Raw genomic sequence first — 14,550 nt, 5'->3', positions numbered from 1 at the left:
ATGAACTCTTCTGTGGTGGAGAGGAAGAGACAGGGTGGTAGGGAGAGATTCCTTTCACTGAGTTTGGCCCCAGATGACTTCAGTAGCAGCTCGGGTCAGGCCAGCCTAATGCTGTGAACCATCCATGAATGCCATCTAGGTCTTTCATGAAGGTTGCAGCTTCACACTACTTACATCATCATCCACTGCCTTCGCAAGCTCATTAGCATGGAGCTGACTAAGAAGAGAGCAGCCAGACTCTCATCAGTACTGACATGGCATATGGGTTTCTCAGAGAGTGGCTTGACACACTGAGCCACAACGCCAGTCCCTGCGCATGCGACTGTGCAGCCTGCGTTGTGGAAAGTGCACTGCTGACTGATGGGGTAACTAGGGTGCTCAACACAAGAGGCTTGGGAGAAGAGAACAAGCTCATGTTTCATTTTGCTTTGTCTTTGACCAATAAGGATCCTCAGACTTCAAGGAACACACAGTTCTTTCAGCATGATTACAGATAATAGCCAATTTCTGATAGTTCACCTGGAGAATTAAGGCCCAAATTCGATGCTCTCAGTACAGCTTGAAACAAGAACAAATCCTGAAAGGTCCATTTTGCGTTTCAATATTCTCTATGTGTAACCTATCAGGTTATATTGAATGTAAGCTACTATATTGCAATTTTAAGCCAAGGGGTGCAAAATCCGCCCCTCATTGGTGGAATGTAGAGGCAATTTCTGTGTAGGTGTTTATAATGCAACAGTAGCAAGAGGCCAAGGATTTAACAGTGCTCTGTCCTGGAGCTAGCTGGTGGTAATTGAATAAAAGGAAATGGATGGATATTCTCATTTGCTAAAGGAAATCCTAAGACATTTAATGTTCCCCTGAGTCTATGGATGCTGTAATATATCCTGACTATAACATATTTTTTTAACAACTGATAGTTTATCTCAGGTTACAAGTACGTCATCCAGGCAGACTCTGATTTAACAATACAACCCCAACCATTACCACTTCAACCAGCACAGACCAAAATTTGCAATTGTTCGTTGGACTTCTTGTCTGCTTATTTTTTTTAATATTTACTTTATTTTTTATATTTTTTGGAAATGCAGATATATAGAAAGAGTTACAGAGAGAAAGATCTTCTGTGCATTGGCTTACTATTTAAGGAACCACAATGGCTGGAGATGAGCCAATCTGAAGCCAGGTGTCAGGAACTTCTTCAAAGTGTCCCATGTGGTTGTAGTGTCCGAACGATTCGGGCCATCCTTTACTGCTTCTCAGGCCGCAAGCATGGAGGTGGATGGGATGTGTAGTAGCCAGCGTACAAACTGGTGCCCATATGGGATCCCAGCAGAAGCAAAGCAAGGATTTAGCCATCAGCCTGTTGTGCTGGGCCCTGAATCCACATTTTACTGATAAAATGAGGCAATTGCTTTTCAAATTGGGGTTTGTAATTTTCATGTACCCTGTAACTGTAAATAGAATAGTGTTATCACTTTGCATTTCAACATCAGTCTAAGCAAAATAGAATGCAGTATTCATGATAATTTGTTGACTGGCTTGTGAGGGAATGGTGATCCAGGTATAAGGATAGGCAATAAGACAGAGAGACATATCAGAGAGACAATATGGCATTCGGTCCTTTCTGGATTGCTTGTTTCACTGAACATAATGGTCTCTAGATGGAACCACTTCTTTGCACATGGTAGAATTTGATTCTTTTATGGCTGACCAGCATTCCATGGAGTAGATGTACCACTGTTGCTTTATCCACTCCTCTTCGAAGAGCATTTGGGTTGTTTCTGTGTCTTTTTTATTATAGATTGTAATGCTTTAAATACAAAATTACAGATCCCTCTCTCATTTGCAGATTTCATTTCCTTTGGGTGTATTCTCAAAAGTCATACGGCCGAATCAATTTCAGTTCTCTTAGCACTCTGCATTCTGACTTCCATAGTGGTACTAACCTGCACTTCCATCAATTGTGAAGCAAGGTACCTTTCTTCCCGCATCCATGCTAGGAGGTGGTGTTTAGTAGAGTTCTGAATGTAAGCCTATCTCCCCTCAATGTGGTTTTCATTTGATTTTCCCCAACAGGTAGGGAGCCTGGTCATTTTTTCATATTGATCATCTATTTGGATTTGTTCTTTTGAAAAATGTCTGTTTCTCTTCTTTATCCTGTTTTTTACAGTTGTGTGTGTGTGTGTGTGTGTGTGTGTGTGTTTATTTGTAGAGTTTCTGAAGCTCTTTGTAAACCCTGGATATTAGCCCTTTATTGGTTGTATAGTGTGGAAAGGTTTTCTTCCATTCTCTGTGTTGCTTCTTGCACTGTGCTTGACTTGATACACATCACTTGGGTCTGAGCCAACTGAAAAGAAGACTTTGATAGAAAACAAATTCTGGTATCTATGCATCCCTGCTTTCTTCCAAGATTTTATGGCAGTACCTGAAAATATAGGCTCTAAATTCATGATTTTACAGCAAATCATTAGTGAAAGCAAATTTTAGTGATGGGTCTTTATTTACCCAGTGACTTTGTAATGCATCATTGTCCTTAAGCTGCATTACCTTTGCCATAATTTATTGGCTTACATTTTGTATCAGTTAAAGTGGGCCCCTAGGGAGTTTATTGTCAGAAGTGGAGGACAAAGTGAAGGAGTAGCAGGTAGCAATGTCACAACCATTGTAACTGATCCATTCACAACTTTGGTGTGAGTTTGCACATGCAAATTTTGTACCTCCTGGGCCAATGCTTAGCTCTGGGAGTAGAAGTTCATGCTCCTGAAGGACACACTATCAAGGTCTGCAACAAGAAGAGGATTTGGATTTTGGTCCACAATTTAGGGATTTGAGCTCATATCCTTCCTTCTGATCTGATATCCAACACTTTGCATTTGCTTTCCCTTTCTGCCTATGTGTCAGTAGGGACAGATTCAAGCTATGCTATCAGGAGCAAAGTATTACAGACAATGCTAAAGCACTCTTGTATTTATGTAACCCCATTTTCAGCAATCAACACTTTCCTATCTCCTAATGGTTCTATTTCTCTGGTTGAATTCATATAGAGGGTTGATGTATTACCCTGCAGTTATCACTGTTTTGTTCTTTCCACAGTTTCTCTGATAACAAATTCAGTGATAAGTAAGCAATGACTAGTTTTGTGGCTCTGAATGAACAAGTAATTTCATTAAAGCAGATTTTAATAACACTGTGATCACATCCTTATCTGCAACTAGACCAAGGCACTGCAGAGTTCTCAATTTATGTGAGCAGTACGTGTGCAGGAAAGTTGAAGTGTTTGACACACACCTACTCATACAAGCATGAAAGACTGCGGTTAGCAGAGGAGTCTGTAGTTTTCAGATGTTCACGGACCTTGTTTGCAACTTTTGTTTACCTCCTGTTTAATTTTTCCTGGTCATGTGGTTTGGGACCATTCTGAGTAATAGACTTTCAGTTCTTCAGAATCTCCAAATGGGACTCAAGCAATGATATTTTACAATGATCACAGTCAGGTGCCACAAATCTCAACATTATCTCAAATCACCAGCCTCTGAATCACATTTCTAAACACTGTGCTAGCAATTTTAGGGAGATGCCACCATTATACATCGTGAGGAAAAAGACTGCAGAGGGCTGGACCCTGACCCTACCACAGACGGAAACTGGCTTTGACAAAATACAGGGTATCTTTATCCGTGCTTAAAAACAGTTAAGTTTTCATATCCAGATGTGAAGATACAATGATGGAATCTCTAATTCCAAACTGAAGATAGGCTCCCAATGAAATTATTAAATATAGCTTGAAAATAGGATGCTGGGCTCTCTGTCATTGCATACTTACAATGTCAGGATACACTTAAACAGCAGAAAGACAGACTTAGGACTGTTTGTGAAGCACTACACCACTGTTATAACATGGAATGGGGCAGTTGAGGGGGATGGAATTAAGGGCGAGAGTAGGAGAAATCCCAGAGCCTATGGAGCTGAATTATAATAATAGAGAATGATGCAAAAATGATGTATTTCTACAGAATAACAAAAGAGATCTTAAAAACCTGTCATCGTGTGGAAAGGAAACAATGAACAGATTCTAAATTTAAAAATCCACACTTGTTAATGCCAGCCTGCCAGAATGATTTGATGTAAAATTGTAATTCAATTTGAAATAATTATTTTTCACTAAAAAATGGTTTTGTTATTAGTGCCATGAAGTCCCATACACACTTATGGGAAAGGGAATCTCTGTAGAAGTATTATTAAATTAATTTTAAAAAATAGCAATAGATTCAGCATAGCACAGAACCTGAGGTAACATCTTCTGATGATGAAAGCCAACATTGGCAGTGTTGTTTTAACAAATCATAAGACATTTAAATTAATCTTGTTAATTTGCATCACATGGGAGTAATTATTTGTGTGTAACTGTCTTGTTTTTAATCTATTAATTGTTGAAGAATTGTAAGTAAAGTATAAGCAAAATTTAAATCTCCATTTATTTTTGCATGATAAAGCAATGTAAAGTGATTTTTGTCAATAAAACATGCCCATGAAAATTTTATTTTCCTCTGAAATAGAATCTCTCTATAATAAAATGATATTAATATTCCCTACTTGCACCCCCATGTTCATAGCAGCACAATCAGTAATTGCAAAAACTTGGAAGCAACTGAAATATCCATTAACAGAAGACTGGATAGGAAAGCTATGGTTCATCTACTCCATGGAATACTACTTAGCCATTAAAAACCAAAATGCAGTTCTTTGTGGACAAATGGGCCCAACTGGAAACCATTATGCTAAGGAAAATTAGCCAATCCCAAAAGGTTAGATACCACATGTTTGCCTTAATTTAAGATGAAAGGATATCAATCCTAAAAATAGTACCTGTAAATTGTAATATTATTTCAGCCTCAAATAGCCTGTATCACATACAATAAGATATCATAATATAGCTTCTATTGCAATGACTATCAGGGTCACCCCGGAGCCCCCCCCAACAAAACAAAACAAACAACAACAACATTAGAATAAACAGACAACAACAAGGAAAGATTAGAAACAGAAAGGAAACGATCAGTGGGGACTCACATATACTTTATTAGGTAGGACACGAAAATAAGTTACTCCTCACTAGGGTATTGAAGATTTCTCTGCACACCCCTCCTAAAATTGTTCCATTGACATATGCCTTGTTAAAGCTATAAGCCAGTTTGGATTATCCTAAAATCTGCCAAGTTCAGTAAAAATTATGCTTCAATACAATAAACTGCTAAATACAATATTGAAAATAGACACGAAATAGCTGAATAGTATCCTATAGCCATTTTAAGGTAGAAGCCAGTTGTATATAAACTAAAATTGAAATGCTAATGAAGTAGTCACAGGCTGTGGTTAAGAATCTACATTTTCTAACATATCAGTCACTCAATACCATGTCAATTAACCCCATAATGTTGTAAACTGTTGTTGATGTTATGTAATGGCTTTTAATTGGTTGGAACAATATTCTGCCAGCACTGACTTTAGACCAGAGATGGTCTCCCCAAGAAACTGTTGAATTGATCTGCATAATAAGATGCTGGACTCTATGCATGATACATGCTTGCAATGAAAGAAACAAGACTGGATTTGAACTGTAATACTGCAATAAGGTGGAGTAATCCATCATGGAGGGAGGGCACGGGGAGGGATTGAGGAAACCTCAGAGTCTATGAAACGATGTCATAAAATGTAATGCAATAAAAAAAATTATTCCCTAAGGATATATTTTTCAATGATTCTGGTTTTCTCCATAGTAAGTGAGTCACTGGCCACCAGAACTTTGCTTAAAAGTATTGTTTAATTGTATGTATTGATGCGATGCAGTTTGGGAATTTGTTAAGTGTATATAGTGCATGATGATAATCACTGTAATTAATATTATCATCTCAATTTTTCAGCAACCGATTATCACTTTGAAGCTATGTATAATTTGATACCTGTGTTCTCACACAACCTGTGAAGCTGCTGCCTGTAAGATGGACATCTCATATGGGTACTGGTTTATTCCCAATTGCTCCAGTTAACATCCAGCACCTGATACTGTGCCTGGGAAAGCAGTGGAAGTTGACCCAAGTGCTTGAGCCACTGCCACACCCAAGTGGGAAACCCACAAAAGGCTATGACCGTTACAGTCATTTGGGAGAGAACCAGAACATGGAAAATCTTTCCTCTTTTTCTTTATTTATTCATATTCCTATTTATATATAATATAAACATGTATTTATTTTATTTATTACATCTTATCTTTACTTGAATAAATAAATTTTTAGAAAAAACAAAGTTATATTAAAAAAATAGACATTGGGGGCCTGCCACAACGTCTTTTTTTTTTATGTGACACAGTTTTATAGGTACTGGGATTCCCCCCATCTCTTCCATAACCCTCCCCCCATGGTGGATTCCTCCACCGTGTTGTATGACCACAGTTCAAGTTCAGTTGAGATTCCTTCATTGCAAGCATATACCAAGCATAGTGACCCTCATCTTATTGCCCAGATAAGTTCAACGGCTTTTTGGAGAGACGTTCTCTGGTCTGAAGGTAGAGCCAACAGAGAAAAAACCCAATCAATCAAAAGCCCCAACATTGACATTCCCATAATTGAGGTGCATAACCATTACAGGAGGGGTGAGCAGAGAAATAAGTCCTCGGTACCTTGATGAGGAGTACTTGCTCTGTGTCCTGCCTAGCAAAGTATGTATGAGTTCATGCTAAGTTTTCCTTGTTGTTCTCAGTTTATCTATTCTAATGTGTGTATGTGTGTGTGTGTGTGTTTGGAGGAGGGCTCTGGAGCAATCCTGACAGTCATTGCAGAGAGGGTGGAGACCCAACGTTGGAACTAAGTAAGGACAAGAGAAAGCTTCTCTCCTTAGTCCCGAAGGGAGTTTACTGTTCTTTTGTTTCTGTGGACTGCTCTGGGTTCCTGGACATCCTTGGATCTCACGAGGAAGATTCCGGGCCTCTTTCATCCCGTGTAGCAGATCCAGGCCGGGAGAGATGCCCTCTGATTTCGCAGGCTCCGAGGGCATTCCAGTTCCCTGTGGTCTCTTTGGCAGTTGGGATGCAGTCCTTGGTGTCTGTACTGATAGTCCTTGGCGGGGATCCTGGAGTCTCCAGGTGTGGGATACAGGCCTCTTCCTGTCCTCCTGCTCCATTCTGGGGTCACCCCTGGTGTAATCCTCACTTTGTTTACCCAGGATCCCATATGGGCACTGGTTCATGTCCTGGTTGCTCTACTTCCCCCCATCCAGCTCCCTGCTTGTAGTCTGGGAGAGCAGTAGAAAATGGCCTAGAGCCTTGAGTCCCTGCACCTGCATGGGAGACTAGGCAGAAGTTCCTGGCTCCTGTCTTTGAACTGGGTCATCCATGGCCATTGCAGGCACTTCAGAAGTAAACAGGTGTATGAACCATCTTTCTCTTTGTAACTCCTTCTCTCTGTAAATCTGCTTTTCCAATAAAATAAATAAGTAAGTAAATAAATAAATGATTTTTTAAGAAAAGAAAGAAAAAAATACAGTTTGTTCTAAATTATAGTGAAAACATAGCACAGCAGAATGTTTTGATCCCAGCCAAGCTTGTTATGAGGATATTTAAAGGTTTAAATAGTTTATGCAGATCCGGATGTGGATAAAAAGGTAACCTAATTCACAGCTGGTGGAATTGTAATTTAGTACAACCGTTCTGGAGTTTGGAGTTTTGTCAGTGATCTGAAAATCTATTTATCTTTAGATTCAGCAATTTCACTCCTGGAAATTTACACCCCCTCCAAAAAAAAAAATGAAAGTTATTTGTTACATCCATATTTATTGCAATTGAATTCACATTATGTGAAATACAGTATCAAACCAGATACTCATCAGTGAATGGCTGCATAGAAAAAAAGTTGTACATATAGAAAAAAGTTTATGCACTCACACACTCATATAGTATGGAATACAGGTCATCTATGGAAAATAATAAAATCTTTTTTGCAGCAAAATGAAATGCAATAGGAAACCTTCATTCTGAGTGAAATAAGCCAGTCTCAGGAAGACAGATTTGTTTACCTTGATCTGTGCTAATATTCGGAGTAGAAAAAAATTTAGTGTGTATGAGGGAAATTGACATTTTGGATTTGACTGTTTTTTATAACATTTGTCTATACTTCTGAGGAATAACAGGTTCTGCTTTTAATTAACAATTTGCTCTGTGTTGATATTTTTATCTAATGAAGCATTAAGCTCGTGATTGCAAAATGAAATTAAAGAATGCCATTGTAAAAAGTAGACGAAGAAAGGAAAGAAGGAGGAGCGTGAGATGGGGGACAAGGGGAAGCGGTGGGGTAAGGCAAGAAGCATCACTGTGGTCCTGAAACAGAGCTGTAAAATATGAGGAATTTGTTCATTTTATAGGAAATTAGAAAAAGAATATGAGGGAAAAAAACAGAAAAATTCTTATTTTACAAAATAAGACAAGATCACAGTGTGTTATTTTATTTGATATTGAAAACTCCCACTCAAGAAAAGCTTTTGTTAAAAACAAAAAAGTATTTTACTATCAGAAGTAAAAGAGATAATGTCTCTATAAATCCTAAAGATATTGAAATATGAATAATTAATTACTATAAACATCTGTTGGAACCAAATGTCACAACTCAGATGAAGGAGATATTTCTCAAGAAACACAAATTATCAAAATGAACCAAAGTGATGCAGGAACTCAAAGCAGCCTTATATTTTTGATAGAGAAAGTGAACTCAGAATCAAAAACTCTTTGGACAAATCAACTACAAAGCAATCGTGTTATTGCTTTTCAACTTCAGATTCAAATGCTAATACCTGAACTCTGTACATTATTTCTTCTGAGAAGAGTTCTGAACCAAGATAATATTAATATTATACCCCGGCACAGTTCAAAAAAAAATTACATCTCCGCACCCCTCTTAAACATAAATAATCAAAACAAAAATTATTTTCTAAATTTCAGTAAATTCAGAAAAAACAAAAAATAGTAATACATTTTATATCCAGGTAAGGTTAGCCTAGGTAACGGGTCCAGCACGATGGCTCAGTGACTAAATCCATGAGTTGCAAGAGTTGGGATCTCATGAGGCTGCTGGTTCATGTCCTGGCTCGTCCACTTCCTATTCACCTCCCTTCCCTTTGGCCTAGGAGAGCAGTGGAGGATGGCCCAACTCTTTACAACCCTACACCCACATAGGAGACCTGGAAGAACCTCCTGGATGTTGGATTCTGATCAGCTCAGCTCCCGGTGTGGCTGCAACTTTGGGAGTCAAACAGGGATGGAAAGATCTTTCTCTCTTCCCTTTATAAATCTGCCTTTACAATAAAAATAAATAAATCTTAAAAGAAAGAAAATGTGTCAGAGAGAGATATAGCAAGATGGCATTAGAGTAATGTGTAATCAGAGACCGTCTTCACACAAATATTTAGAAGGTATTCACACACAAAATTACCTTTATAAAAGCTTGGGATACTGGGTGACGTAACAGAACACCTGATTTTAATGTGACAGTTATTAAAGACATATGAAGAAGAAAGAAAGGATCCAGTTACATATGTCATGCCTCCTCTTCCTTTAGCTCCAGTTCTGCATTGTAGGAAGAGAAGTGGTGCTACCGACTCTGAAAGGGGTTTAATTCCAGACCTTAGAGTAGAAGCCCAATACCAAGTCCACCACAAGCAAGGCCAGTACCTTATTGTGTCTCAAGTCGCTACACTGACCTTTTGTGTCCTTCTTAGACAGGTGGACACTTCCCCAGCCACTTCTTGTTCAACTTCAATGGAGGAACCAAGACTGCTGCCAGTGCTGAGCAGGGAGAGACGGAGAGCTTATGACTTTGCCTTGAAACTCAGAGGCAATCACACTTTCATGAAACTCGGTGCCTGATGGAATCCAGTGGTCTTCAGGCCAATGCTTGAATGTAGGGCTTTTCTCTGTGCCCTGGCATCTTCAGGTAGAGACCCATACCCCAGTGGGAAAGACTGCTTTCACCCTGTGCCACCATTACCTTCAGGAGGGCTGGTTTTGCACCTCTGAGATCACTCAATATTCCATGATTTTGAGACTCTGGGAGACTTACTTTCTGATCTCTGTGTATAAAAGTGCTGGGGTCCATGCACTGGGTATGGATGGCACGAAGGTGTGAAGAGAGCAGCTCCCCTGTTGGCAAGGCCGTGAGGAGCTTCCAATTGTATGGCAGGGCCTGGCTGATGTCTCTACAATCACCTTGATTCAGTTTCAACCCCTTTTGAATGGACATTCAACCACCCTGCTAAAATTCTGTAATCTATTAAGGCATTGTCATTTGCCCCTTGTAAGATGGTTTTTGCAACCAATGTGAACTTGGGAGTTAATGTTTCTGACCATGTCTTGGTGAGTGGGCCTTTAATAATTTGCACATAGGAGTACAATTACACCTGTGCCTACCCAATGCGTTGTAATCTGGCCCAGACATATAGCATGCCTTCTGGAAAATGGCTTGATAAGTATCCTAAAAGTTAATGAAAGTGATGGGAGTATGAGTTGAAACTGCTATGGAAATAAGCACAGTTATCGTGACCTTGAAAGCTAGCCTGTCCTTGCAATTCTTTGAAGCACAGAAAATATATCTGTTGCAGCCACTTTAATAGTTTTGGCTAGAGGAATTAAAAGATGCTTTTACTAATATTATAGAGATGTGCTTTTAATTCTTGTTTGTTTATGGGATTGTAGAGCCTGCCGTTATAGGGGGACATAATATTTGAAACTTTGTGTTGATCTTTAGGTTTTTTTCCCTTGTGACATATATTTCCCATTACATAATGGTTAAATTGTAGAAATAGAAATGTGGTAGGTATATATTACTTATTAGCAGGTAACCACATGTACCTTGTCCTTGGAGTCCTGGCTGTTGCTCCACGGCTACTACTGAAGAATGAACAATGACTTTCTTTAAAGAATAAGAATACGGTATTTTGCAGAATTATCTTTGGGTAACTACTTAACCATGAATTAGAAATAGAATTACCAAATGTCTGTGCTTGCCCCCTTAGTCATGAAGTAAAAATAGAATGATTAAATGTTTGTGCAGAAGCTTGAGATGTGACTGGGTAAATAAAAAGGACCCTTCTTGAGCTGTTCCAAGAAGGCACCAAGTGACAGTGTCCATATCTCTTTTCGGAGACTCAACACTGCCTTCTTGAGTTCCAAACTCAGTTGGAGTTTGCCTATGGCATACAGGAAGTTTTTTTTATGATCACAGTAAGTTTATCTTTACACATGGATTTGGACATCTGCTATTCAAGACTAGATAGGCCCTATTGGTTCCAACACAGGTACAGGCTTTCCTGATTGGCAGAATCCTGAGGCAGCACAAAGCATCAGCAGCAACAGGGAACACATGCTTGTCTGGGTGTCTCCCCAAAGCACATTAAGATGAGACCTTTATGGGGTCCACTGCAACACTCTAATTCAGTTCAGTCACTTCCAAGGACCTACCTCCAGATACCATACCAGGATTAGATTTCAACCCTTTGGTAGCATCAGTGTATGTCTTTGGACACCACACCATTGACACAAGGGTGTTTGGATGGCAACAAAATGAATATCCAAGGTATAACATCTAGAAAAAATAGCTTTATGCTTCCTTTTCTAAAACCTACCTGTTTATTTGAGAGGCAGGAGACAGAAAGCTATAGAGATGTATTACATTGGTTCACTTCCCTAAATGCCCACAGACACTGGAGCGAACTTAGATAAATACCAAAGCCTGGACCTCAGATTGTGTTTGTGACACAAGTCTTAGGAACCCAAGCCCTTGAGCCGTAATCAGTTCTCCAAGGTACCTACTACCAGGAAGCTGGAATTGGGACTAGAACTGGGCAGAGTACCAGGCACTCTGATATGGGATGTGTACATGTGGGACGGTCTTCACTGCTGCAGCAAAAACTCATCCTGAAAAATGTTTTTTTTTTTTTTCACATGGAAAGCATCAAAGAGACAAGAAATACAAAGCATTCACTTCCAGAAATGCAAATAACAATTGAAATGCATAAGGACCCAGTATCAGGGCATCTAAGTACTTAAGATAAATAATAATAAATTTAAAGAGAGAACCAGAAGCCAATAATAATAGGGAGCTTTATTACTCTGTATAAAGAAATAGAGAGACCACTCAAACAGGAAATCAACACAAAAAATGGCACAGCTGACATGCACCTTTACTGAACTGGAGCCAACAGGCACCCACAGAACACACCCTCCAACACACGCAGCACACACCTTCTCAGCCACAACGTACAGCATCCTCCAGGAGGCACCATTGGTCAGACAAGGTCAAATCTCAACAAATTAAACAACACAGAGAAATCACATCAACTATTCTTTCTGGTTACAATGTAATAGAAGTAGAAATTAACAACTAGAAAAACTTTGAGCAATATACATAAATACATGAAGTTGATCAATTTAAACAACAAACCAAAGAAGAAATTCAGAAAGGAATCCAAGCGTAACATGAATGAAAGAGGAAACAACTTATACAAGTGTTTAGTATTACCGAGAAGGAAATCTATAGCAGCAATCAAGATCAGTATCAAAAATTAGATATTCACTGTTATTTATATGGTAACTTTCCATTGTTTGTAGGAAATAATTGCTACAGATTTTCCTTTTGTAACTACTTTAACTCCTTTTCATAAGTTTTCATAAGTTGTCTTTCCATTATCAATAGTTTCAAGTACTTTTTCTAATTTCACTTTTTATTTCTTTAGTGATCTGTTACTCTTTCAGGAGCAGGTTGTCTGTTAATTATTTACATCATTTCCAGAGCTGTTAACTTAAAGCTTTATCCTAGTGTGTTCAAAGGGCTGATTTCCTGGCCTAGCGATTCATTGACTTAGACAATAATAAGGTAATGCTGATAAGACTGAATTTCACATCTGCTGAACTGAAACTACTTGATCCTTTGGTCCGTTGTATGGATTAGGTATGTTGATTTGTTGAAATTTGTATCTACTTGATTTGCCCATTAATGTGTGGAGATGAAGTCCCCAGCTATTATTTCATTGCAACTTAAGTCTACCTTCACATCTACCAACATTCGTTTTACTCTGGCATTAGACACAAAAAATTTGAAATAAAATCTTTATCTTGAAATTACTCCTTAGTAATTATATGGCAGACTTCTTTGTCTCTTTTTACAATTTTCATCTTAAAGTATGTTTCATCTTAATGTATGTATTCAGTATAATTAATTGTGCTCAAGTTTTATGTGTGTTGTTCTAGAATGTCTTTTCCCGTTCGTTCATTATCAGTTAGCCTTGCCTTTTTTTTTTAATATGGAATGCTTCATTAATTTGCATGTCATCCTTGCACAGGGGCCAGGCTAATCTCTGTATCATTCCAGTTTTAGTACATGTGCTGCCGAAGAGAGCACTCAGCCTTGTCTTTATGGATGAAGCACACTGCCTATGGACAGCATACTCTTGGATCTTAAACATTTTACTTATTCAGCCAGTCTGTATTTTTTAATTGGTGATTTTGGAATGTTTATGTATGTGGTCATTAATAATAGGCACTAACTTTGTCCTACCATGTTTATTTTCAGATTCTTTTTGTTTGTTTTGAATTATTTATTTTGCTTTCAGTAGGTTTCATATTTTCACACGGTTTCCAATGAAAGTTAACTTTGTTTGTTTCTATACTAATATGCCCATAAATATAACTTTGTAGGACTAGTTTGATGATAATGATTTTTGTTAAGCATTTCTTGTTGTGGAAAGTTTTTATGATTCTTTTATCTATGAAAGAGAATTTCTTTGGATAAAGTATTTTGAGTTGGCAGGTATTACTGCTGTTCATTATTTTTTCAAACTTAAGACTATAGTTCTGCATTTATTTTTTCCTGACTTATCAAGTAGCTTTAAAAAAAAAAAATCAGGAAAACTGGTATCAATCTAACAAGAGTTTCTTTGAAAGTGACTTGATGATTCATACATTTTTTAAAAATCATTTTTCACTGTTCATTTGAAAGTTTTACTAGATTTGTCATGATGATATCTCCTATTTATTTGGGGCTGTTTGATCTTCCTATGCTTGGACTTCATGTCACTCTCCAATCTGTGTCCATAACTACTGATTAAAAATGCCCATTCAATTAGAAACTCAATGCCTTCCTGTGATGCTGAACAAGAAATGCTGAAAAGCAAGAAGTGGTTTCATTCATGCAAAACATTTGAGCGTGTATCATGTACAAATATTACATGAGGGCTCTAAGGGGGATGTTCCCGGACCTTTCCATCCACTCTACAGGAGCATATGCTCTCTCAACAGAAAATTGCCATGTCTGCAGTTTAAACCGAGGTCATGACATGGCTTTTGTCCATTTACCAAGTGCACTAATACAGGAAAAAAATCTGGAAAATGCAGCTGAGAATCAACAGCTGCCACTCTCAAACTTCCCTGAAGCATCAACTTCCAGGTACGATAACGTGGTTGAGGCAGCTCAGTAAGTTTTGGCCTGAAAGACAAGCACGTTTTTCTCC

General features: G+C 38.3%; 1 non-coding gene across 1 annotated transcript; it reads right to left on the bottom strand.

Moving 5' to 3' along the window:
• Window positions 1-13,338: 13,338 nt before the first annotated feature.
• LOC121150366 lies at window positions 13,339-13,442 on the bottom strand. Its single transcript, XR_005882958.1, has one exon. It is a non-coding gene; the product is annotated as a U6 spliceosomal RNA (small nuclear RNA).
• Window positions 13,443-14,550: the final 1,108 nt, after the last annotated feature.

This window comes from Ochotona curzoniae, unplaced genomic scaffold (genome assembly GCF_017591425.1).
Source record: "Ochotona curzoniae isolate NIBS_2020 unplaced genomic scaffold, NIBS_Ocur_1.0 scaffold_4953, whole genome shotgun sequence".
In the NCBI taxonomy this organism is placed as follows: Eukaryota; Metazoa; Chordata; class Mammalia; order Lagomorpha; family Ochotonidae; genus Ochotona; species Ochotona curzoniae.
This window is presented reverse-complemented; position numbering and strand designations above follow the sequence as displayed.